Source organism: Triticum aestivum, chromosome 7A (assembly GCF_018294505.1).
Source record: "Triticum aestivum cultivar Chinese Spring chromosome 7A, IWGSC CS RefSeq v2.1, whole genome shotgun sequence".
NCBI classification, from domain to species: Eukaryota; Viridiplantae; Streptophyta; class Magnoliopsida; order Poales; family Poaceae; genus Triticum; species Triticum aestivum.
The window spans coordinates 710912163-710938203 of NC_057812.1; the positions used below are offsets into that span (position 1 = coordinate 710912163).

Below are 26041 nucleotides of genomic sequence, written 5' to 3' on the forward strand. Positions count from 1 at the left end.
ACGCGGGGAACCAGGAGGCTGCCAGTGGGACCGATCGTCAGGGACCTAATGACGAGAAGTAGCGAAGGACCCAAGCTAGCAAGACCCAGTCCACCAAGGAACAGCTGGCAATCGAGTGTAGGCCTAGACGGGTGATATATGTGCGTGTGTGGTGTGGTGGGAGGATTACGGATGATTACTGTACAACTTGGAGAGGAAGTTGTTCTTCCCTCGGCCTCCTTTATCCCCTTCCTCCCACCTACTTTTAGATCTGCTGCCCTGCCATCTCCTCCTTCCCTTCCCCTCCTCTGATCCAATCCTAGGGGTACGTTACATCAGCTCCCTCCTCAGCAATGAGTTCCTGAAGCTCCTGGATGAGGGCGTCAAGCTGGCCGCCGGGTTCAGCCTCGCCGACCTGTTCCCATCGTCGCGCCTCGCACGTGTATTTAGTGGCTCGACGCGAGATAGGCCAGGTCATAGACCGCATCATCGAGGACCATCGCACGAGGTGGTCGGCCGGTGCCAGCGATGAAGACCTCGTGGACGTGCTGCTGAGGGTCCAGAATGACGGCAGCCTCCACGTGCCTCTTGACGTTGGAAACATCCGTGCCGTGATTACCGTAAGATTGGCCTCCATGCTATAGAATTGCATACATGCAGTTATACTTCAGCACTCTCATCTGTGTGCCTCGCATGCATCTCTTTTAATTATACAGATTGTGCCAGAGTAGTTTTGAACTCAATACCTTTGGTTTTGATAACCTATAGAATTTGCATGCATCGGTATGTTATCCAAAAGCTTAAGCTGATGCGCAAGAGGTGCAATGCCTGTGAATTGGGGCTTGGGGCCAGCCCCAAAAAGCAGTTTAGGGGCTACATGGAGATGTTCTTGTTCTTCGACACATGCATCTTTCCACCAAAAACTCTCAAGTTAAGTTCTCTTCTTGTAGGATATGTTTTCGGGGGGAAGCGAGACCTCGGTGACAACACTCCAGTGGGCGATGGCGGAGCTCATGCGAAGCCCGGCGGTGAGAGTTGCATCGGTGAGGAGGCCCTGCAGGAGCTGCGATATTTGCATCTAGTAATCAAGGAGTCGCTCCGGCTACACCCGGTGTTGCCGCTGCTCCTCCCACGGGAGTGCCAGAAACCTTGCCGTGTCCTTGGCTATGAGGTGCCGAAGGGAGCCATGGTGCTTGTCAACGTGTGGGCGATCGGGTGGGATTCTGCGAGCTGGGGCACCGATGCCGAGGAGTTCAGGCCGTAGAGGTTCGAGGAGGCCGGTGACGCGTCGGTGGACTTCAGGGGAACGAACTTCGAGCTCGTGCCATTCGGCGCCGGCTGGACAATGTGCCCTGTGGTCACGTTTGGGCTTGCGGTTGTGGAGCTCATGCTAGCGAGCCTGTTGTTCCATTTCGATTGGGGGCTCCCTGGAGGAGGTGCCGGTGGGCTGGACATGGTGGAGGAGCTCGGGATCACGGCGAGGAGGAAGGGCGACCTGCTGCTGCATGCCACCGTTTCGTGTGCCTGCTCCTAATCCATGAATATTCAAACATGGCAATGTCGTATAGCCTTTGTTGTCTTTGTAGCTAAATAAAACGAGTCAGAGAAAAAAGTACTTAATGTTTCATTATGCAATCCAGGGTCTAAGTTGTTTGTTTAGTGTGTGTGTGTGTGTTTCACTGTTGTATTATCAGAGCACCATTGTCAGTATTGTCTATCACAGGAACTCGATGCACTCCGGTGCTTTGTCATGTTATCTATTACTAGCAAAAGAGGTGTATTGTAACGGGAAAGAAAAGTCCTTAAAAAACTGAAAAACAATTTCTGTTGGACACAATAAGGACTTTTAAATTTTGATTTTTATTCCGATAGAGTCCTCCACGTGCATTGGTGACAGGAAACAACTGATCGAGCAAAGCAGGCATTTCCGAGGCGGCGCCTAGGATTGGAGCGTGTTGGTGACAGGTGCTGACTGCTCGACATGATTATTAGTGAAGACGTGAGGCCACGCTGCGCCCCGCACACATCTCATACACGTCCTTCATGGGTCGACGGCCCAATACTAAATGGTCAGACGTTGCCATACGAATCAAACATTATTGGATTGAATAGTTTTTCCTGAAAAAAAATATTGGATTGAATAGTTCTCTTCTTTATAGCAACTTTGCCCAGCCTATTCCTTAAGGGGCTTGTTGATTGTCTACCCACAGACATATATAAATTGGTGAGATTCGGTGTAGGTGGGACTATTGATTAACATGTCAAGTGTAAAACAACCAGGTGGGACATATATAAATTGTTGAGATCCCAGCAAAAATCGCTGTCCACATGTCAGTTGCTTGTGCGTCCTACTTTGCCGAGTACGTCCGAGTCAGGTCTTGGCGAAGACGACGTCTCGACACTCATTGGGCACCACGTGACGCGCTTCGGGCCCTCCGAGTTCGCCGGGTCCCTCTGGATGACTCTTGGCAAAGTGGCCTGCCACGTGGCTGCATCCATCTTTTGCCGAGTATACCACTTGGGGATTGACAAAAGGTTTGCCGAGCCCCCAATGAACAACTCTCGGCGAAGTGGTTTTTGCCTAAAAGGTTCGGGCCGAATACTCTTAGCCGAGAACTACACTCGGCAAACTCTCTGCCGAGTGGGAAACGACTTTCGCCGAGTTTTCCTGACACTCGGGAAACTCGAAAATTCTAGTAGTGTATGTGTGCAAATATGTAGTTGAAATGTACTATGTAAACTAAAATTAGAAAGTAGGCAACTTTTTTACTCCAAGGGATCGGTTAGAAACGGCACTTCTTTTTTTCAAAAAAGAAAGATACTTCTTTAGAGGAGTAAATGTACTCCTCTAAAGATACTCGGCCATTTACCCCTCTAAATTATAGGGGGTCGTTTAGAGATGCTCTAGGATGGTTTTGGACCAAAGTGTATTCAAATTACCAAAGACTACAAGTTTCGCGACCAGTTCGTTGCTCCCACTGTGCAAGTTCATATCTCTATAATTATATATCCTCCCAAATTCATCAACTAATTTCTTGTAGCTCTTTATGACAATCAATGTACGTTTCGTGTAGTGCCATTATTATGGGTAGGCTTGCTCAACTACTCCAATAATGGAGGTGCGGAATGCTGTTAATGAAAACTTAGGTGAAATGATACAAGCCGCACCTTTCACGTACTCTCTTTATAAAGAAATATAAAAGCATTTAGAAGGTGAAAAGGTACAAACCGCACCCTTCACGTATTCCCTCTAAAGAAATATAAAAGTGTTTAGACGATCTAAACGCTTTTATATTTCTTCACGGGGAGTACTAATTAAACCGAAGTATCTCAGTTTTAACACGTGGTATGCCAATTAAGTACTATGAAGTTGTCAATGTGCTCAGTTAAGATCTTAGAGTTGTCTGTGATCTTGTCGGTTCTCAATTGTTTGGTGGGTTATGTCCGTAACTATATATCACTGCTCATATATGAATTTTGATTTTGCTAACCACATGTTCCATGCGGTGTTGCACATGTTTCATGTAGAACCATTATTACGGCTAGGCCCTACTCAACTACTCCAATGGTGGTGCGGTCTTATTGACGTATATAATGTTCAACCGAACTACTCTCTCAACTATTCCAATGGTGGTGCGGTCTTTATTGACGTAGTAATTCGTAACTAGGAGTACTGAGCATCTATTCTTTTCTGTGCCCGCGCAGAGAAGAGAAGACGCACTCCCCGGCCATGGGACAACAAGATCAAGATGTCGTGGGCTACTACAATTACCTCTTCATGGCCACCCTCCTGCTACTCCCTTTCTTCCTCATCGCCATCTTCAAACCGCCGCGCAAGCACGAACGCGAGAACCTTCCCCCGGGGCCATGGCGGCTGCCGGTCATCGGCAGCATTCATCACCTCATCGGCGCACTACCACACCACGCCATGCGTGACCTCGCCCGTCGGTACGACGCCCCGCTCATGCTGCTCCGCCTCGGGGAGCTCAACGTCATCGTGGCCTCGTCCGCCGTCGCGTCGAGGGAGATCATGAAGACCCACGACGCGACATTCGCAACACGGCCACGGACCACCACCCTCCGCGCCATCACGACAGACGACCTCGCCATCTCCCTTGCACCCACGGCGAGCAGTGGCGCCGCCTCAAAAAGCTATGCGTCACCGAGGTACTCAGCGCGCGGCAAGTCCGGTCCCTCCGGGGATGCCGCGAGGCCAACGCCGCCGCCCTAGTCTCCTCCATCGTCTCGTCGCTGTCCTCTTCGTCGGAGCCGGTGAACATCAGCTCCCTCATCACCACCCACGTCACCAACTTGGCCGTGCACGCATTGGTGGGCAAGCAGAACGAGGACCTCCGTGCAGAGTTCCTGAAGTGCCTGGACGAGGGCATCAAGCTGGCCTCGGGGTTCAGCCTCGCCGACCTGTTCCCATCGTCGCGCCTTGCACGTGCCTTCAGTAGCTCAATTCGCCGGATGGAGGCGTTAAACCACGAGATAAGCCAGCTCATCGGCCGGATCATTGAGGAGCATCGCACGAGGAGGTCGGCCGGCGGCGGCGAGGAGGAAGACATCGTGGACGTGCTACTGAGGATCCAGAGTGACGGTAGCCCCCACATGCCTCTCAACGCCAGGACAATTGGTTCCGTGATTATGGTAAGATGGAACTAAAGACTTCTTCGCTTTGGCTCTAGACTCTAGTATACCATGTACTCCCTCCTTCCACGAATAAGTGTACTTCTAGCTTTTGTCTTAAGTCAAAGTTTTGAAATTTTGACCAACTATATACAAAAGAGTAATAACATATATGACATCAAATTGATATCTTATGGAAGCACATTTCAAAATAGATTTAGTGATATTAATTTAGTGTCATAAATGCTAGTACTTTTTTGTATAAAGTTGATCAAAGTTTTAAAACTTTGACCTAGGACAAAAACTAGAAGTACACTTATTCACGAACGGAGGGAGTACTTCACATGCGCCAAAAGTTCACCTAAAGCCTAAGATCTCCAGTCCCCCCTCCTCTTCTTTTGGTGAACTTAAGAGCTCAAGCTGAAGGGGAAAGGAGTGCAATGCATTTATACTCAATAGTCCTAAATAGTTGGCTATGCAGCTCAGCCAGAAGCTATGAAAAGTTATAGCGAAGCTATAAGTAATGAAGCTAAGCCGCATTTAGCTTTTTTACTTAAATCAAGAAAAATAAACATAAAATTAGGCAACATATTGATACTAATCAAGCATTTTAATTGACATAGACATGTTCAAGCATAGAAAAACATGGTACTAATCAGGCATTTTAATTCAATAACCATGGTTTGCATCAGTGCATCATATTGATAAAACAATAAGGAATAGTATGACATAAATTTGGACCGCGCTGCGACATGATTTTGAAAAGCTTAGAAAATATTGGCCCAACCAAAGCTCGGCAGCGCTAAATATACTCAAAATTTAATGCTATAGCGGGAAATAGCGAGTTATCAGCGTCATATTTAATTCAGCCCTAAAAGTGCATAGCTTAACCGGAGAGTTCTCCAAATGTCATAGCATAGCGGGCTATTTAAAGCATTGCTGATACTTGAATTCATGCATCTCAATCCAAAAGAAATTAGTTCAGCCAAAACATCTCAACACTAAAGTTCTACTTTTTGTAGGATATGTTTTCGGGAGGGAGCGAGACCTCGGTGACAACACTCCAATGGGTGATGGCAGAGCTCATGCGGAGTCCAGCGGCTCTTCGGAGGGTGCAGGCAGAGGTGCGCAATGCTTTCGCCGGGCAGAGCTGCATCAAGGAGGAGGCCCTGCAGGAGCTGCGATATTTGCATCTAGTAATCAAGGAGTCGCTCCGGCTACACCCGGTGTTGCCGCTGCTCCTCCCACGGGAGTGTCAGGAACCTTGCCATGTCCTTGGCTATGACGTGCCCAAGGGCACCATAGTGCTCGTCAACGCATGGGCAATCGGGCGGGATTCAGCAAGCTGGGGTGCCGATGCCGAGGAGTTCAGGCCAGAGAGGTTCGAGGAGGCTGGTGATGCGGCGGCGGACTTCAGGGGAACGAACTTCGAGCTCGTGCCATTCGGCGCCGGTAGGAGGATGTGCCCTGGGATCACGTTCGGGATCGCGGTCGTCCAGCTCATGCTCGCGAGCCTGTTATTCCATTTTGATTGGAAGCTCCCTGGAGGAGGCGCCGATGGGCTAGACATGGCGGAGGAGCTCCAGATGACAGCCAGGAGGAAGAGCGACCTGTGGCTGCATGCCACCGTTCATGTGCCTTCTCCTAATCCATGAATATTCAAACATGGCAATGTCTTATAGCCCTTTTTGTCTTCAGAGCTAAATAAAATGAGTAAGAGAAATAAGTACTTGATGTTTCATTATGTAATCCGGGGTCTAAGTTGTTTGTTTATTATGTGCGTGCGTGTGTGTGTGCGTGTGCGTGTGTGCGTGTGCGTGTGTGTGTGTGCGCGCAAAGGCGGAGGACGATTTTTTTTAAGGTGTGGCGAAGTCTTAAGGAAAGAATTTTTTTGATGCAAATCAAAAGAGTCAATACACATTACAAACGGAAACCCCAATACAATGAAAATGTAGGCATATTTCAATAGGAAAATAACCTAAAACAAATCAATAATGAAGATTTCAATGGCGTCTAGAACTGCGACGGTTGGGCATCTTATTAGCTTTTATGCATAATCATATAAAAACAAAAACTTGTGCGTCCACAGTACACTAGCATGAATGAAAACATATAGACAAACTTTCCACCATATTGTACAAGGTCGCTACATAAATTTTTATCCGTTATATTCAGAATTACTGTAGTTGGTTCAGATCCTGCAGAATTGACAGAAGAAAAATTGCCAATACCCAACAAAGTGGCTGCAATTAGTCCTCTGGTTCGTACACCGGGGAATGACCAGGAAAATTCCCAACTGCCGTCGCCTGCTGGAACTTGCTTCTACCGCCACTGAAGCCGCCGCTTGCTTCCTTCGCTGGAGCTTGCTGCCGCAGCCCTCTAAGCCCCCAGCCTGCCGCCGCCGTCAGCTGCCCCCGTCATCAGTCGCCCGCCTGGTCCTCGCGACATGGCCAGCAGCCGCCATCACGCTAGCTGCTTAGGGTTGCGTCGCGTCTGGGTAGAGTTGGTCGCGTGCGTGCGTGTGCGTTGTGTGTGTGGCCGCTCGATCGAATCAAACCTTTTTTAGACACTCTCAATCGAATCGAACCTGTCGTGCCTGCCTGCGTGGCCCAACAGCTGGATGCGTCGGCCATCAGGCCAGCGCTGCTAGCTGCGGTCGAACGAAACAGCCGATGCCGATCCAGAGTCTGCCGATCGATAGATGCATAGGTATAAAAAAAATTGCCCCAGAATCAAGGTATGGCGGATGCCATACCCTGCCCACCGGAACCCTCCGCCAGTGTGTGTGTGTGTGTGTGTGTGTGCGTGTGCGTGTGTGCGTGTGTGTGTGCGTGTGCGTGTGCGTGTGCGTGTGTTGCTCTATTGTCAAATATTATGTATCGCACGAACTCGATGCATTCTGGTGCTTTTCATGTTATCCATCATTTGAGTAGTGCTCAATTTATGTGGTCAAAATTTTATTTTCCAATAACATTGTGATTTGTCTTGTTACACAATGAGAAAAAAGTGTTAATTAACTTAAATTCTAGTCCTCGCCAAAATATATATATCAATTGAGCTTTGAAAAACTCGAATGTTCAATATTGTGAAAACATGTTATTTTACCGAAGAGAACTTTGGATCTATTCATCATCTGCCATAGCGCATGGCGGTACAAAGAACACCAGAAGTAACAACAGTTACAACCATGTTCATATATAGATTCCCTAAATGACTATGAGCACTAGAGTGAGCCGAAGACGCGCCACCATCATTGGCCCTCCATTAGATCTATCCCCTAGCAACTTGTTCTAGTATATAGTCAAAGAGTCATCCTGCTAAGGCCCAAAATGACCGGTGTACAAGAACAACAACCGTCACTGATGACGAGAAGTGTAGATTGGAAGGATCCAGCCTGTAGACGCACGAAGATTGGATCCAAACAGATCCACCAAAGGCCAGCACCGACCGAATCCGTCAAGATCCCCTGGAGACACACCCCCACACCCCCTTCGGCGTTGCTAGATGCATTGCCGAGACGTGCGCTAGATAGTGAGAACCTTATTTCATTTTTAGGAGCCGCGGTCTCAACTTTTTGAGTAAGACATAAACCTAAACAAGCTGATTTTTTTATAAATAAAGCAGGATCCCCCGACAAGGACCCGCGGTCAGATTTAAATTAATCAAATTCAAACTTTTTTAAAAGTTAAAAAAAATACCTACAGGCGCCTCACGGCGGTTGGCATGGATATGACGGTGTGAACCGGCCGTTAGCAATGCAGATGGCCTGGTTTTTGCTGACGGCTGTCGCCGGCATAGGTACAATGCTGCTGATGGCCAAGCTTTCGCCGACGGCTTTTCGTCAGCTGTCGACATATCTGCTGGTATGCCGTCAGCCCCGACATAAAACTGTCGGCATATTAGATTATTCCCGCAGTGACTTCACTGAGCAGGCTTTTGGGCCTGGTGGATGTGACTGCCTTAATTTACACATCACTCGATAGTCTTATTTGTTACTCCCCATGTGATGATCTAAGTTATCTGTCAAGCATTCAATGGGAGTATTGCACATGGGAGCAGTTATGGGCACCCAAAAGATGGTGTATGCCTTGCTCGTCAGTCGTGACCATCAGCATGTGCGGATGTGCCCTGTAGTTGCATTTGAGCTGTGCACATGTGGGCTCAGCTCGACAGCAACACTGACCATGTCAGAGCACATTACAATGGTGTAAAAGTCATTTGCTTGACCATTCAATGAGCTTTGTGTGGGTCTACTTGTCTCCATATTGGTAGGGGCCGTCTAGCCCGTTGCCACATCTAGGCCGTACACGTATGGTTCGGTGTGTGGCGTTGGGGGCGATGGCCATGAGCATCGATCAGAAGCAGCAGAGTCGTCTATGTTCTATATATCCAAAGTTCCATACAAGGGCCTAAGTCTCGTAACTGTCCAGTGTTTTTGCATGGGCTACCATTGTGAATAATGGTCACCTACAAAGTCAGAACATGCACTAAGAGGACAGAAAAGAAAGAGAAATGCCCATATGGCATGTGTAGGGAACAGGACCGCCATACTGTTTGCCTTGTGAATGCTTTGGTCGCTCTGTTTGCAATTTGATGGGTAAGAAGAAAAGCTATACATGAGCTGGAGTTTCAATCACCACGGTAGACCTTAACTTTTAGAGCTGTTTTACGGTGATTGGGTTAGTACTCGGAGTACTTAGCAGTACTTACATGTCTGATCACGTCTGATTTTTATTAGCCGTCAGATCTTACGGGAAATTTTAATTGATTAAATTTAATATGTTAATTGTGATAAGGGCATAATGGTCCAGAGGGAAATATCTTTTCTTGAACCGATCACCTGAGGACCAGATCCATGTCTACTCGATCCAGTTCAGAATCCTCCTCCGATCTATTCGTCGCCGCTCGCCGCTCCTGACCTTCTTCGTCCTCGACCTGCCCGGCGAGAGGAATAAATTCATCGTCCTCGTCCTCCACCCAACCAACCCCAGCCCCCCACGCCGTCACCGAAGAAGAAGAAGGCCGGATCTACGCCGGCTGAATCGGCGGCGACCGCGGCGGGCGATCCCATCTCTTCGCGCATACCATCCTTAAGGTATGAATTCGGCTTGGCGTTCTGCTCGTTCTCTTGGCCGTTGCGCCCCTCCACCGTGCATGCAGTACAACCTCAACCCCACAAGATCCGGGTACAGACTAGAACAACGAATGGAAAGCTTCATCGTGGCATAGTTTCTCTTGAGCTAATCGCATCATGTGTGTTTAAGTAAGATGTTGAGGGCATTGCTTACTTCCTTTGGTACCGCAGAAAAAAGTGACTTACTTGACGTTTGAGATGAGATATACTAAAGGAAGATGAGATACTGGTTCCATAGTTCACTTAATTTAGTTTATTAAAGTCATCATCACTTTAGGTTTGCATAGTGCATGAAATATAGTTTAAAGGAAGATGAGATACTACTTGTTGGACGTTGATGATTGGTTTCCCTCACATGTCAAACAAGCAAAGTCTTTTCCATGCTCTTGTCTTTGCCTATGAGCTATTTTACACCTGCAACATTGATAAACAGAAAGATGTTGATGATTGGTTTCCCTCACATGTCATATGCAGGAAGACAAACAAGCAAAGTCTTTTCCATGCTCTTGTCTTTGCCTATGAGCTATTTTACACCTGCAACATTGATAAACAGAAAGATGTTGATGATTGGTTTCCCTCACATGTCATATGCAGGAAGACATGGCGTATGCAAGTGATGAGAGTATGTTCGAGTATGTAAATGTTGTCAGCAAGATGTTTGATAGTGAGGCTGAAGGCTATGAATTCTACAAAAAATATGCTCTTGAAAAAGGTTTTAGTGTGAGGAAAAGCTACGTTGAGTGGGATGGATCCAACAAATACATAACTTTAAGGAAAATTGTGTGTAGTCGTCAAGGGTTTCGCGAAGAGAAGAACATGAAAAGAAAGATGGAAGATAGAAAGAGGAGGCCACGAAGTTTAACTCGTGTTGGGTGTAATGCTAAATTGGTCATTACGAGACAGGAGGAAACCGGTCGGTGGTTTGTCAAGGATTTCATCGATGAGCACAACCATCCTCTAGCCCCACGGGATCTTTCTTGTCTGCTGCGTTCGCACAGACGAATTAGCGATGAGCAGAAGCAGACATTGCGGACATGGAAAAATGTGGGATCCGCAAATACCATATTATGGATATTTTGTGCTTTCAATACGGTGGATTTGATAAGGTCGGATGCATAAAGAGGGACGTTTATAATTTCTGCCATGCTAATAAGCAGGAGACAATCAGTGCCGGTGATGCTAATACGGTGATCATGCACATGATGGCGAGGCGAGAGCGAGATGTGGATTTTTTCTTCAAGTACTTGGTAGACGAGCATGGCCATCTGAAGGGACTGTTCTGGCTGATAGTCAGTCGCGACTTGACTACGAGGCTTTCGGAGACGTCATTGTTTTCGATAGCACATACAGAACCAACAAATACAATCTGCCATTCGTGCCGTTGTCGGGTTGAATCACCACCGCAGCACTGTTATTTTTGGCTGTGGTATAATTTCTCACGAAACAAGCCAGGCATACGAGTGGATGTTGCGGACCTTTTCTAATTGCATGGCACAGAAGCATCCGATATCTGTGATCACAGATGGGGACCTTGCAATGCAGAGAGCAATAAGGGTGGTCTGGCCAGACTCAAACTATAGACTATGTATATGGCACATTCAGCAAAACATTGTACGCCATCTGCATGATGACGACATAAAGGAGGAATTCAGATCTTTCATTTATGATACTTTTTCCATTGAAGAGCATGAGATAAAATGGATACAATTCTTACAACGGAATAAAGTAACCAGTGAGGAGTCTTGGCTGCATCAGATGTATCAGATGAGAAAGTTTTGGTGTGCTCCATATCTTGAGGGGCGTTGTTTCCTAGGATTGAGCAGCAATCAGAGGAGTGAGAGCTTGAACTCTGTGCTACATACGCATCTTGAGGGTAAGATGTCGTTGTTTGAAATGCTAGAGCACTACGAGCGTTGCCTTGCGTCGCGACGGATTAACGAAGCTCTCCATGACGTCGTCCGTTTCATTTACAGAGGAAAATGCTTCGCCGCTTGAGAAACACGCCGCAACAGTTTTCACACCTAGTGTCTTTAAGATGGTCTTATGGAGCATAGACGCTGTCAGCAAATGTCAGATCAGAGAGATACTAGATGGATCAGAAGATTCCACTTATGTTGTGTCCAAGCAGGAAAAATTGGATAAAAAGTTTGGAGTGCACATTGAAGAGCAAGGAGGTCTTTTGCACAGGGTGAGTTGTTCTTGCCGTAAGCTGGAATGCGCAGGCACACCATGTTCCCACATTTTTTACATATTGGGGATTTTAAAACAAACAATTCTGCCAGGTTGTTGCATTCCCACTAGATGGACTATGAATGCAAAATGTGCATACACACCTACCAGAAAAAACCAGATGTATGACTATTCGGTAAGCCTGCAGAGGTACCGCGAGTTGCGGAATTGTAGTCACGCCGCAAGTTTCAAGGCATGCCACTCTGATGAGGACTATCACCGTCTAAAGATGCTTTTGCAAGCACAACATCATGGCAAGCAATCAAGTTTTGAACAAGCTGACAGCAAGGAGTCAACTAATTCTCAGCATAACAGCATTAGGTTTGGCCCGTTGATACCGCACTCGGAGAAAGTTGATAAGGTTCTGGATCCTGTGCATGTGGCAGGACGAGGTGCACCGAAGAAAAGGCTGCAGGCAAAGACAAAGAAGTCAAGATCACAGAATGCGCTAAATTGCTAGAGGTACAAAATATGTTCATATTTATTTTTTGAATGTGTTTTACACATAATTGATGTCCATGTGATTTATTATATTCTTCTATGTAGGATCTCGAGGCTGAACTGTGATATCTACATACAGCATGAACTGATGATGAGTCAGAGAACGTCGTGTGCCATTCAGCTTTGTGTGATGTGGTCTTTACATTCTATTTCATCGTGATAGTAATTTAGTGAAGTGCGGTTGTACTGCCATGTTATTGTATTAGTTCGACATCTTTTGTTTCCATTTTCTATGTGTATCATTTGATGTCCAACTTTAAGAATGATGATGTATTTCGAACAGGAATAAGGGCTAGCATGGAGCACTTGTTATTGTCAAGTAGAATAATTATTGTGATGTATTTCTGCATGCACACACGGCCGCCAGACGGATCTCCCGCGCGATCCCACAGTCTGCATGGCTGGCTCGGTGTGTGTCCATCATTTAGGCGAGACTACCGACGCCATGCATGCATGGCAGGCCGTTTTCCTACGTCGACCCAAACACCGGCCCTTCCGAGGTTGCAGCTCCGGACGGCCCACGTCGCGTACGATCTCGCACGTTGTTCTCGTCTAACTAAAAATAGTCCCACCTCGCCACTCGAGCAGCTCCTTTACCTGCTTAAATACCTTCATCGAGGTGATTTTATCAAGCGTTGGTCATCATTGTAGGATGAATATGATTCTTCACCCTTACTATGGTTGTCATGCATATTCTTCATTTACAGAGCAATAATGACTGACGTATTTTTTAAATAAGCGGGGCCCACTGGGGTGTGCTTGGAAATCTTTGAGAAACCTCCATGCACGTTCATCTTCGCTGCATGCAAATCGGGCGGCAGCCGCTGTGCCGGTAGCTGTCAAGGCCTTGATGAATCACTATTCACATGCAGGTCCCCGACTCTTGCATGCAGGTCCCAAATTATCTTGTACATGGTGACCCACATGTGCCAAACATGTCTATGAAAGAAAATTTTGAAAAAAAATTATTTTACAATGCCCCCTTGAGGCATAGACCGATGTTTTAAGCAGTCAGTCTAGAGGGCATTATAAATTCAAAAAAATACAAAAACTTGGAAACCTAGTTTTGTTTGTGGAAGAGATCATGTGTGCCAAACTTGAGGTGATTTGGAGGTGGTCGAAAAAATGCCGGCATTCCGGAGGGACCATTTTGTCTAACTTAAGCCAGTTTTTGAAAAAAGGTGAATTTTTCCACCACCTCCAAATCACCCAAATTTTCTTGTACATGGTGACCCACATGTGCCAAACATGTCTATGAAAGAAAAATTTGAAATTTTTTATTTTACAATGCCCCCTTGAGGCATAGACCGATGTTTTAAGCAGTCAGTCTAGAGGGCATTATAAATTCAAAAAAATTCAAAAAAATACAAAAACTTGGAAACCTAGTTTTGTTTGTGGAAGAGATCATCTGTGCCAAAATTGAGGTGATTTGGAGGTGGTCGAAAAAATGCCCGCATTCCGGAGGGACCATTTGGTCTAACTTAAGCCAGTTTTTGAAAAAAGGTGAATTTTTCCACCACCTCCAAATCACCCAAATTTTCTTGTACATGGTGACCCACATGTGCCAAACATGTCTATGAAAGAAAATTTTGAAATTTTTTATTTTACAATGCCCCCTTGAGGCATAGACCGATGTTTTCAGCAGTCAGTCTAGAGTGCATTATAAATTCAAAAAAATTCAAAAAAATACAAAAAACTTGGAAAATGCAGCATTAAATCAGGGTGTGTACAACTCAAGCTTGTTCTTGCCAACACTACTAGGAAAAGGCATGCTAGTGGCGCACCGATTTTGCCTTCTAATGGCGCACTACTGGTGCGCCACTGGATGTTGTTTTGGCTGATGTTGTTTTGGTGCTGTTTTGGTGCCATTTTGGATGGCTGCAGTGACTGTTTTGGTGCCATTTTTGATCTCCTAATATGGTTGCAGTGATCATTAATTTTAGAGCAAAATATGGCTGTTATTTTTTTGTTTTGTTTCAGAAACAGGAGAAACCAAAGGGCCCACGTCTCCCCTCCAGAGTTTTTGAGGGCCAAAGGGCAGGACGTTTGAGTTTTGGAGGCAACTCCCCACGTCTCCCCTCCACTGGCAACTCCCCACAACCACGACGCAGGTAACTCCCCTCCTATTCCATTGCCGCTCCATCTTCCTCCCTCTGCCTCCCTCCTCATTCCATTGCCACTCAATCTTCCTCCCTCTGCCTCCCTCTGCCTCCACCATCAAGCAACTCCCCTCTGCCTCCACCATCGCTGGCCAAGAGGGCAATGGCGGAGGAATCGTGGAGCAACTCCCCTTCGTCTGCCAAGAGAATGACGGAGGCATCGTGGAGCAACTCCCCTCCGTCTGCCAAGCATCACCGTGGTGAGGCATCTGGCAAGGAGCCACTGGTGGTCGACGACGACGTTCCGGTCCCCGGGCAGAAGCAGGACTACACCGTGCCGCTCATGGTTGATATCCACCTGAAGGAGAAACTGGATGTCGTATGCACCAGCAATCCAGACGAAGCCGACAAGAGGATCCGCGACATGAGGAGGAGGCTCGGAGGCATGGTTTCTCGGTCGATCGGCGTTGATGTCGAGTATACCAGGGAAGACGAACCTCCGCAAATGGCTGCAGTTCTGCAGTTATGCGTGGAGGATCTCGTCCTGGTATACCACATTACCGCGGCAACCAAATGGTAAAAACATCCAGTTCTGAAGTTTCTGAAGTTCTGAAGTTTCTGTCTAATTAGTAGTTTCTGAAGTTTCTGAAGTAGATGCAATAGTTCTGAAGTTCTGAAGTAGATGCAATACTAGTTCTGAAGTTCTGAAGTTTCTGAAGTTCTGAAGTTTCTGTCTAATTAGTAGTTTCTAAAGTTTCTGAAGTAGATGCAATAGTTCTGAAGTTCTGAAGTAGATGCAATACTAGTTCTAAAGTTCTGAAGTTTCTGTCTAATTAGTAGTTTCTGAAGTTTCTGAAGTAGATGCAATAGTTCTGAAGTTCTGAAGTAGATGCAATACTAGTTCTGAAGTTCTGAAGTTTCTGTCTAATTAGTAGTTTCTGAAGTTTCTAAAGTAGATGCAATAGTTCTGAAGTTCTGAAGTAGATGCAATACTAGTTCTGAAGTTCTGAAGTTTCTGTCTAATTAGTAGTTTCTGAAGTTTCTGAAGTTTCTGAAGTAGATGTAATAGTTCTGAAGTTTCTGAAGTAGATGCAGTAGTTCTGAAGTTCTGAAGTAGATGCAGTACTAGTTCTGAAGTTCTAAAGTTTCTGTCTAATTAGTAGTTTCTGAAGTTTCTGAAGTAGATGAAATAGTTCTGAAGTTTTGAAGTAGATGCAATACTAGTTCTGAAGTTCTGAAGTAGATGCAATACTAGTTCTGAAGTTTCTGTCTAATTAGTAGTTTCTGAAGTTTTTGAAGTAGATGAATTTGATGCACCAGATTAATTTGATGCAGGCCCAAGGAACTCCGCCCGCTCCTGCAGGAGAAGAAGCTGTACATCTTTGTTGGCTTGTCCATTGGACGTGACAAGGAGAAGCTGAAGTTGTCTGGTTTGGAGATCAACCCCGACAAGTACGTTGTGTTGGGGAACGTTGCAGAAAATTAAAATTTTTCCTACGGTTTCACCAAGATCCATCTATGAGTTAATCTAAGCAACGAGTCAAGGGAGAGAGTTTGCATCTACATACCACTTGTAGATCACGAGCGGAAGCTAGCCAAGGGGATGGTGATGATGGAGTCGTACTCGAACGTGATTCGGATCACCGATGTCCAAGTGCTGAACGGACAACACCTCCGCGTTCAACACACGTACGGGAAGGGAGACGTCTCCTCCTTCTTAATCCAGCAAGGGGGAAGGAGAGGTTGAGGAAGATTGCTCCAACGGCAGCACGACGGCGTGGTGTAGTTGGTGCAGCAGTACTCCGACAGGGCTTCGCCAAGCATATACGGAGGAGGAGAGGTGTTGGGGAGGGGAGGGGCTGCGCCTTGGCTTGTCTTAAGCTCCCATGAGCCTCCCCACTATATATAGGGGTGGAGGGGCTGGTTTCTTGCCCTCCAAGTCCATTGGGGCGTTGGCCAAGGTGGGAGGAAAGAAATCCCATCATTTCCTTCCCCACCGATTGTTATCCCCCCTTTTTAGGGATCTTGATCTTATCCCTTCGGGATATGATCTTATTCCTTCTAAGGGGGGATCTTGGTGCGCCTTGACCAGGGGTGTGGGGCCTTTCCCCCACTACTCACGTTCATGTGGGTCCCCCCATGCAGGTGGGCCCCACTCCGGAACCTTCTAGAACCTTCCCGGTACAATACCGAAAAATCCTGAACATTTTCCGGTGGCCAAAATAGGACTTCCCATATATAAATCTTTACCTCCGGACCATTCCGGAACTCCTCGTGACGTCCGGGATCTCATCCGGGACTCCGAACAACATTCGGTAACCACATACAAACTTCCTTTATAACCCTAGCGTCATCGAACCTTAAGTGTGTAGACCCTACGGGTTCGGGAGACATGTAGACATGACCGAGACGTTCTCCGGTCAATAACCAATAGCGGGATCTGGATACCCATGTTGGCTCCCACATGCTTCTCGATGTTATCATCGGATGAACCACGATGTCGAGGATTCGATCAAACCCTGTATACAATTCCCTTTGTCAATCGGTACGTTACTTGCCCGAGACTCGATCGTCGGTATCCCAATACCTTGTTCAGTCTCGTTACCGGCAAGTCACTTTACTCGTACCGTAATGCATGATCTCGTGGCCAACACTTTGGTCACCTTGAGCTCATTATGATGATGCATTACCGAGTGGGCCCAGAGATACCTCTCCGTCATACGGAGTGACAAATCCCAGTCTCGATCCGTGTCAACCCAACAGCTACTTTCGGAGATACCTGTAATGCACCTTTATAGTCATCCAGTTACGTTGTGACGTTTGATACACCCAAGGCACTCCTACGGTATCCGGGAGTTACACGATCTCATGGTCTAAGGAAGAGATACTTGACATTGGCAAAGCTCTAGCAAACGAACTTAACGACCTTTGTGCTATGCTTAGGATTGGGTCTTGTCCATCACATCATTCTCCTAATGATGTGACCCCGTTATCAACGACATCCCATGTCCATAGCCAGGAAATCATGACTATCTGTTGATCACAACGAGCTAGTCAACTAGAGGCTCACTAGGGACATATTGAGGTCTATGTATTCACACGTGTATTACGATTTCCGGATAATACAGTTATAGCATGAATAAAAGACAATTATCATGAACAATGAAATATAATAATACTTTTATTATTGCCTCTAGGGCATATTTCCAACAGTCTCCCACTTGCACTAGAGTCACCAATCTAGTTACATTGTGATGAATTGAACACCCATAGAGTTCTGGTGTTGATCATGTTTTGCTCGCGAGAGAGGTTTAGTCAACGGATCTGCGACATTCAGATCCGTATGTACTTTGCAAATTTCTATGTCTCCATCTTGAACATTTTCACGGATGGAGTTGAAACGACGCTTGATGTGCCTGGTCTTCTTGTGAAACCTGGGCTCCTTGGCAAGGGCAATAGCTCCAGTGTTGTCACAGAAGAGTTTGATTGGCCCCGACGCATTGGGTATGACTCCTAGGTCGGTGATGAACTCCTTCACCCAAATCGCTTCATGCGCTGCCTCCGAGGCTGCCATGTACTCCGCTTCACACGTAGATCCCGCCACGACGCTCTGCTTGCAGCTGCACCAGCTTACTGCTCCACCATTCAACATATACACGTATCCGGTTTGTGACTTAGAGTCATCCGGATCTGAGTCGAAGCTAGCGTCGACGTAACCCTTTACGACAAGCTCTTCGTCTCCTCCATAAACGAGAAACATGTCCTTTGTCCTTTTCAGGTACTTCAGGATATTCTTGACTGCTGTCCAGTGTTCCTTGCCGGGATTACTTTGGTATCTAGCTACCAAACTCACGGCAAGGTTTACATCAGGTCTGGTACACAGCATGGCATACATAATAGATCCTATGGCTGAAGCATAGGGGATGACACTCATCTCTTCTTTATCTTTTGCCGTGGTCGGTGACTGAGCCGAGCTCAATCTCACACCTTGTAACATAGGCAAGAACCCCTTCTTGGACTGATCCATTTTGAACCTCTTCAAAATCTTATCAAGGTATGTGCTTTGTGAAAGACCTATGAGGCGTCTCGATCTATCTCTATAGATCTTGATACCTAATATGTAAGCAGCTTCTCCAAGGTCCTTCATTGAAAAACACTTATTCAAGTAGGCCTTAATGCTGTCCAAAAATTCTATATTATTTCCCATCAAGAGTATGTCATCTACATATAATATGAGAAATGCTACAGAGCTCCCACTCACTTTCTTGTAAACGCAGGCTTCTCCATAAGTCTGCATAAACCTAAACGCTTTGATCATCTCATCAAAGCGAATATTCCAACTCCGAGATGCTTGCACCAGCCCATAAATGGATCGCTGGAGCTTGCATACTTTGTTAGCGTTCTTAGGATCGACAAAACCTTCCGGCTGCATCATATACAGTTCTTCCTTAAGATGCCCGTTAAGGAATGCTGTTTTGATGTCCATCTGCTATATCTCATAATCATAGTATGCGGCAATTGCTAACATGATTCGGACGGACTTTAGCTTCGCTACCGGAGAGAATGTCTCGTCGTAGTCAATCCCTTGAACATGTCGATAACCCTTAGCGACAAGTCGAGCTTTATAGATGGTGACATTACCATCCGCGTCTGTCTTCTTCTTAAAGATCCATTTGTTTTCTATCGCTCGCCGATCATCGGGCAAGTCTGTCAAAGTCCATACTTTGTTTTCATACATGGATTCTATCTCGGATTTCATGGCTTCAAGCCATTTGTTGGAATCTGGGCCCGCCATTGCTTCTTCATAGTTTGAAGGTTCACCGTTGTCTAACAACATGATTTCCAGGACGGGGTTGCCGTACCACTCTGGTGCGGAACGTGTCCTTGCGTACCTACGAAGTTTAGTAGCAACTTGATCCGAAGTACCTTGATCATCATCATTGGTTTCCTCTTCAGTTGGTGTGGGCATCACAGGAACATTTTCCTGAGCTGCACCACTTCCCCGTTCGAGAGGTAGTACTTCATCGAGTTCTACTTTCCTCCCACTTACTTCTTTCGAGAGAAACTCTTTTTCCAGAAAGCATCCGTTCTTGGCAACAAAGATTTTGCCCTCGGATCTTAAGTAGAAGGTATACCCGACAGTTTCCTTAGGGTATCCTATGAAGACGCATTTTTTCGACTTGGGTTCGAGCTTTTCAGGTTGAAGTTTCTTGACATAAGCATCGCATCCCCGAACTTTTAGAAACGACAGCTTAGGTTTCTTCCCAAACCATAATTCATACGGTGTCGTCTCAACGGATTTAGATGGTGCCCTATTTAAAGTGAATGTAGCTGTCTCTAGAGCGTATCCCCAAAATGATAGCGGTAAATCAGTAAGAGACATCATAGACCGCACCATATCCAATAGAGTGCGATTACGACGTTCGGACACACCATTTCGCTAAGGTGTTCCAGGCGGCGTGAGTTGTGAAACGATTCCACACTTCCTTAAGTGTGTGCCAAATTCGTGACTTAAATATTCTCCTCCACGATCTGATCGTAGGCACTTTATCTTTCGGTCACGTTGATTCTCCACCTCATTCTGAAATTCCTTGAACTTTTCAAAGGTCTCAGACTTGTGTTTCATTAAGTAGACATACCCATATCTACTTAAGTCATCAGTGAGAGTGAGAACATAACGATATCCTCCGCGAGCCTCAACGCTCATTGGACCGCACACATTGGTATGTATGATTTCCAATAAGTTGGTTGCTCGCTCCATTGTTCCGGAGAACGGAGTCTTGGTCATCTTGCCCATGAGGCATGGTTCGCACGTGTCAAACGATTCATAATCAAGAGACTCTAAAAGTCCATCGGCATGGAGCTTCTTCATGCGCTTGACACCAATGTGACCAAGGCGGCAGTGCCACAAGTATGTGGGACTATCGTTATCAACTTTACATCTTTTGGCATCTACACTATGAACATGTGTAATATTACGCTCGAGATTCATTAAGAATAAACCATTGACCATCGGAGGATGACCATAAAACATATCTCTCATATAAATCGAACAACCATTATTCTCAGACTTAAATGAGTAGACATCTCGTATTAAACGAGATCCATATACAATGTTCATGCTCAAACTTGGCACTAAATAACAATTATTAAGGTTCAAAACTAATCCCGTAGGTAAATGTAGAGGCAGCGTGCCGACGGCGATCACATCGACTCTGGAACCATTCCCGACGCGCATCGTCACCTCGTCCTTCGCCAGTCTCCGTTTATTCCGCAGCTCCTGCTGTGAGTTACAAATATGAGCAACAGCACCGGTATCAAATACCCAGGAGTTACTACGAGTACTGGTAAGGTACACATCAATTACATGTATATCAAATATACCTTTGGTTTTGCCGGCCTTCTTATCTGCTAAGTATTTGGGGCAGTTCCGCTTCCAGTGACCCTTCCCCTTGCAATAAAAGCACTCAGTCTCAGGCTTAGGTCCATTCTTTGACTTCTTCCCGGTAACTGGCTTACCAGGCGCGGCAACCTCCTTGCCGTCCTTCTTGAAGTTCTTCTTACCCTTGCCCTTCTTGAACTTAGTGGTCTTATTGACCATCAACACTTGATGTTCTTTCTTGATTTCAGCCTCTGCTGACTTCAGCATCGAGAACACTTCAGGAATGGTCTTTTCCATCCCCTGCATGTTGTAGTTCATCACAAAGCTCTTGTAGCTTGGTGGGAGCGACTGGAGGATTCTGTCAATGACCGCCTCATCTGGGAGGTTAATGTTCAGCTGGGTCATACGGTTGTGCAACCCAGACATCTTCAGGATGTGCTCACTGACAGAACTGTTTTCCTCCATCTTACAACTGTAGAACTTGTCGGAGACATCATATCTCTCGACCCGGGCATGAGCTTGGAAAACTAGTTTCAGCTCTTCGAACATCTCATATGCTCCGTGATGCTCAAAACGCTTTTGGAGCCCCGGTTCTAAGCTGTAAAGCATGCCGCACTGAACGAGGGAGTAATCATCAGCGCGAGTTTGCCAAGCATTCATAATGTCTTGGTTCTCTGGGACGGGAGCGTCACCAAGCGGTCCTTCTAGGACATATTGTTTCCTGGCAGCTATGAGGATGATCCTCAGGTTCCGGACCCAGTCCGTATAGTTGCTGCCATCATCTTTCAGCTTGGTTTTCTCTAGGAACGCGTTGAAGTTCATGTTGACATGAGAGTTGGCCATTTGATCTACAAGACATATTTGCAAAGGTTTTAGACTAAGTTCATGATAATTAAGTTCTAATCAAATTATGAACTCCCACTCAGATTTGACATCCCTTTAGTCATCTAAGTGTTACACGATCCGAGTCGACTAGGCCGTGTCCGATCATCACGTGAGACGGACTAGTCATCGTCGGTGAACATTCTCATGTTGATCGTATCTTCCATACGACTCGTGTTCGACCTTTCGGTCTCCGTGTTCCGAGGCCATGTCTGCAAGGCTCGTCAAGTTAACCCTAAGTGTTTTCGCTGTGTAAAACTGTCTTACACCCGTTGTATGTGAACGTAAGAATCCATCACACCCGATCATCACGTGGTGCTTAGAAGCGACGAACTGTAGCAACGGTGCACAGTTAGGGGAGAACACTTCTTGAAATTTTTGTAAGGGATCATCTTATTTACTACCGTCGTCCTAAGTAAACAAGATGCATAAACATAATAAACATCACATGCAATTATATAGTTGTGACATGATATGGCCAATATCATATAGCTCCATTGATCTTCATCTTCGGGGCTCCATGATCATCTTGTCACCGGCTTGACACCATGATCTCCATCATCATGATCTCCATCATCGTGTCTTCATGAAGTTGTCACGCCAGCGACTACTTCTACTTCTATGGCTAACGCGTTTAGCAATAAAGTAAAGTGAGTTACATGGCGTTCTTCAATGACACGCAGGTCATACAAAAAATAAAGACAACTCCTATGGCTCCTGCCGGTTGTCATACTCATCGACATGTAAGTCGTGAATCCTATTACAAAGAACATGATCTCATACATCACAATTCATCATTCATCACAACTTCTGGCCATATCACATCACATGATCAATCGCTGCAAAAACAAGTTAGACGTCCTCTAATTGTTGTTGCATCTTTTACGTGGCTGCAATTGGGTTCTAGCAAGAACGTTTTCTTACCTACGAATAACCACAACGTGATTTTGTCAACTTCTATTTACCCTTCATAAGGGCCCTTTTCATCGAATCCGCTCCAACTAAAGTGGGAGAGACAGACACCCGCCAGCCACCTTATGCAACTAGTGCATGTCAGTCGGTGGAACCGGTCTCACGTAAGCGTACGTGTAAGGTTGGTCCGGGCCGCTTCATCCCACAATACCGCCGAAGCAAGAAAAGACTAGTAGAGGCAAGTAAGATGACAAAATCCACGCCCACAACAAAATTGTGTTCTACTCGTGCAAAGAGAACTACGCATAGACCTAGCTCATGATGCCACTGTTGGGGAACGTTGCAGAAAATTAAAATTTTTCCTACGGTTTCACCAAGATCCATCTATGAGTTAATCTAAGCAACGAGTCAAGGGAGAGAGTTTGCATCTACATACCACTTGTAGATCACGAGCGGAAGCTAGCCAAGGGGATGGTGATGATGGAGTCGTACTCGAACGTGATTCGGATCACCGATGTCCAAGTGCTGAACGGACAGCACCTCCGCGTTCAACACACGTACGGGACGGGAGACGTCTCCTCCTTCTTGATCCAGCAAGGGGGAAGGAGAGGTTGAGGAAGATTGCTCCAACGGCAGCACGACGGCGTGGTGTAGTTGGTGCAGCAGTACTCCGACAGGGCTTCGCCAAGCATATACGGAGGAGGAGAGGTGTTGGGGAGGGGAGGGGCTGCGCCTTGGCTTGTCTTAAGCTCCCATGAGCCTCCCCACTATATATAGGGGTGGAGGGGCTGGTTTCTTGCCCTCCAAGTCCATTGGGTCGTTGGCCAAGGTGGGAGGAAAGAAATCCCATCATTTCCTTCCCCACCGATTGTTATCCCCCCTTTTTAGGGATCTTGATCTTATCCCTTCGGGATATGATCTTATTCCTTCTAAGGGGGGGTCTTGGTGCGCCTTGACCAGGGGTGTGGGGCCTTTCCCCCACTACTCACGTTCATGTGGGTCCCCCCATGCAGGTGGGCCCCACTCCGGAACCTTCTAGAACCTTCCCGGTACAATACCGAAAAATCCTGAATATTTTCCGGTGGCCAAAATAGGACTTCCCATATATAAATCTTTACCTCCGGACCATTCCGGAACTCCTCGTGACGTCCGGGATCTCATCCGGGACTCTGAACAACATTCGGTAACCACATACAAACTTCCTTTATAACCCTAGCGTCATCGAACCTTAAGTGTGTAGACCCTACGGGTTCGGGAGACATGTAGACATGACCGAGACGTTCTCCGGTCAATAACCAACAGCGGGATCTGGATACCCATGTTGGCTCCCACATGCTTCTCGATGTTGTCATCGGATGAACCACGATGTCGAGGATTCGATCAAACCCTGTATACAATTCCCTTTGTCAATCGGTACGTTACTTGCCCGAGACTCGATCGTCGGTATCCCAATACCTTGTTCAGTCTCGTTACCGGCAAGTCACTTTACTCGTACCGTAATGCATGATCTCGTGGCCAACACTTTGGTCACCTTGAGCTCATTATGATGATGCATTACCGAGTGGGCCAGAGATACCTCTCCGTCATACGGAGTGACAAATCCCAGTCTCGATCCGTGTCAACCCAACAGCTATTTTCGGAGATACCTGTAATGCACCTTTATAGTCACCCAGTTACGTTGTGACGTTTGATACACCCAAGGCACTCCTACGGTATCCGGGAGTTACACAATCTCATGGTCTAAGGAAGAGATACTTGACATTGGCAAAGCTCTAGCAAACGAACTAAACGACCTTTCTGCTATGCTTAGGATTGGGTCTTGTCCATCACATCATTCTCCTAATGATGTGACCCCGTTATCAACGACATCCAATGTCCATAGCCAGGAAATCATGACTATCTGTTGATCACAACGAGCTAGTCAACTAGAGGCTCACTAGGGACATATTGAGGTCTATGTATTCACACATGTATTACGATTTCCGGATAATACAGTTATAGCATGAATAAAAGACAATTATCATGAACAATGAAATATAATAATACTTTTATTATTGCCTCTAGGGCATATTTCCAACACGTTGACATGCAGAGCAAATGGAGAGTTTCAAACGATGGAAAGAAGTGGCAGTCTTTGGCTGAGTTTGCAGCCAGCCTCATCCACCCATCCTACAAGGAAATGAAGGGGAAGATCAAGAAGAAATTGGACCACAAACGATGGGGGGACAGCCCACTGCCAAACAACCTCATCGAGTACGCAGCGAAAGATGCGTACGTCACCTACGAGGCATGGAAGAAAATCGAAACCGTCAAAGAAGGTTTGGAGCAATGGCAAGAGGCGGAGGATCATTGGGATGACCCCTACTACTGGGGATATTGAGTTGTTTATTGTATTATGTGTCTCAGTTTGTAGTTATGTGGTTGAACAAGTTTGCTTTTGTTATGTTGAACAACTTTGCTTTTGTAATGATGAACAAGTTTTCTTTTGTTAAGTTGAACAAGTTTGCTTTTGTAATGATGAACAAGTTTGCTTTTGTTATGTAGTTATGTGATTGTTATGATGCTGGTGCAGAACACTTATGGTTGTGATGTGATGCTACTGCTATATAGTAGTGGCGCACCACATGACAGGTGCGCCATTAGTGTCCATTCCATCTATAGCCTTTTCCTAGTAGTGCAAAATGCAGCATGATGGACTGGCTGCAATGGAAATAATGGTGACAAATGCAAAAAATGAAATATGACAAAAAAGCCCGCCTACTTGCCGCTTAAAGTTCACAATTCAACGGCTTGCATATGACTAGTAACCCAATCATTTATTGGGCCAGGATGCAGAGGCCCGTCAGATTGTGATAACAGGTAGCAAGTAGGCCCACAGGGCAGGGACGGAGACGGTTAGGCAATGTGCTGCCCGCTTTAGAAAGGAACTTGAGAGGGAAAGCTCAGCCCGCTATATAAACCGGTGCTAGCTCCGCTCGCTCGGCGAGGTGGGACTAAACTCCCTGCACCCCTGGGATGTGCCCGGCGCGACGCTCACTTGGGCCTAATTCGGATGGGCCGTCTCACGCCAGCCTCACCCGCTGGGTCGCTGGATGGACCGTTGGGCCATCTCATTGTCTGCGCCTGAGGCATGCATGCATGGGAATGACGGCGACGTGGGTTTGCATGTGCGGGTGGCGGACGTGAACTTTATCTATCCGAACTATGTTATGATTTCTACCCGAAAACAAGCTCGCGTGCGACGCGCTCCCGTGCGACGCATGCCTCTCACGTGATACGCGATTCCGATGCGAC

At 46.4% G+C, this 26041-nt stretch overlaps 2 pseudogenes; both read left to right on the forward strand.

Moving 5' to 3' along the window:
- The first annotated feature begins 223 nt into the window (after positions 1-223).
- Positions 224-1615, forward strand: LOC123147236 (premnaspirodiene oxygenase-like; annotated as a pseudogene).
- A 2007-nt stretch (positions 1616-3622) lies between these two features.
- Positions 3623-25127, forward strand: LOC123146902 (desmethyl-deoxy-podophyllotoxin synthase-like; annotated as a pseudogene).
- Positions 25128-26041: the final 914 nt, after the last annotated feature.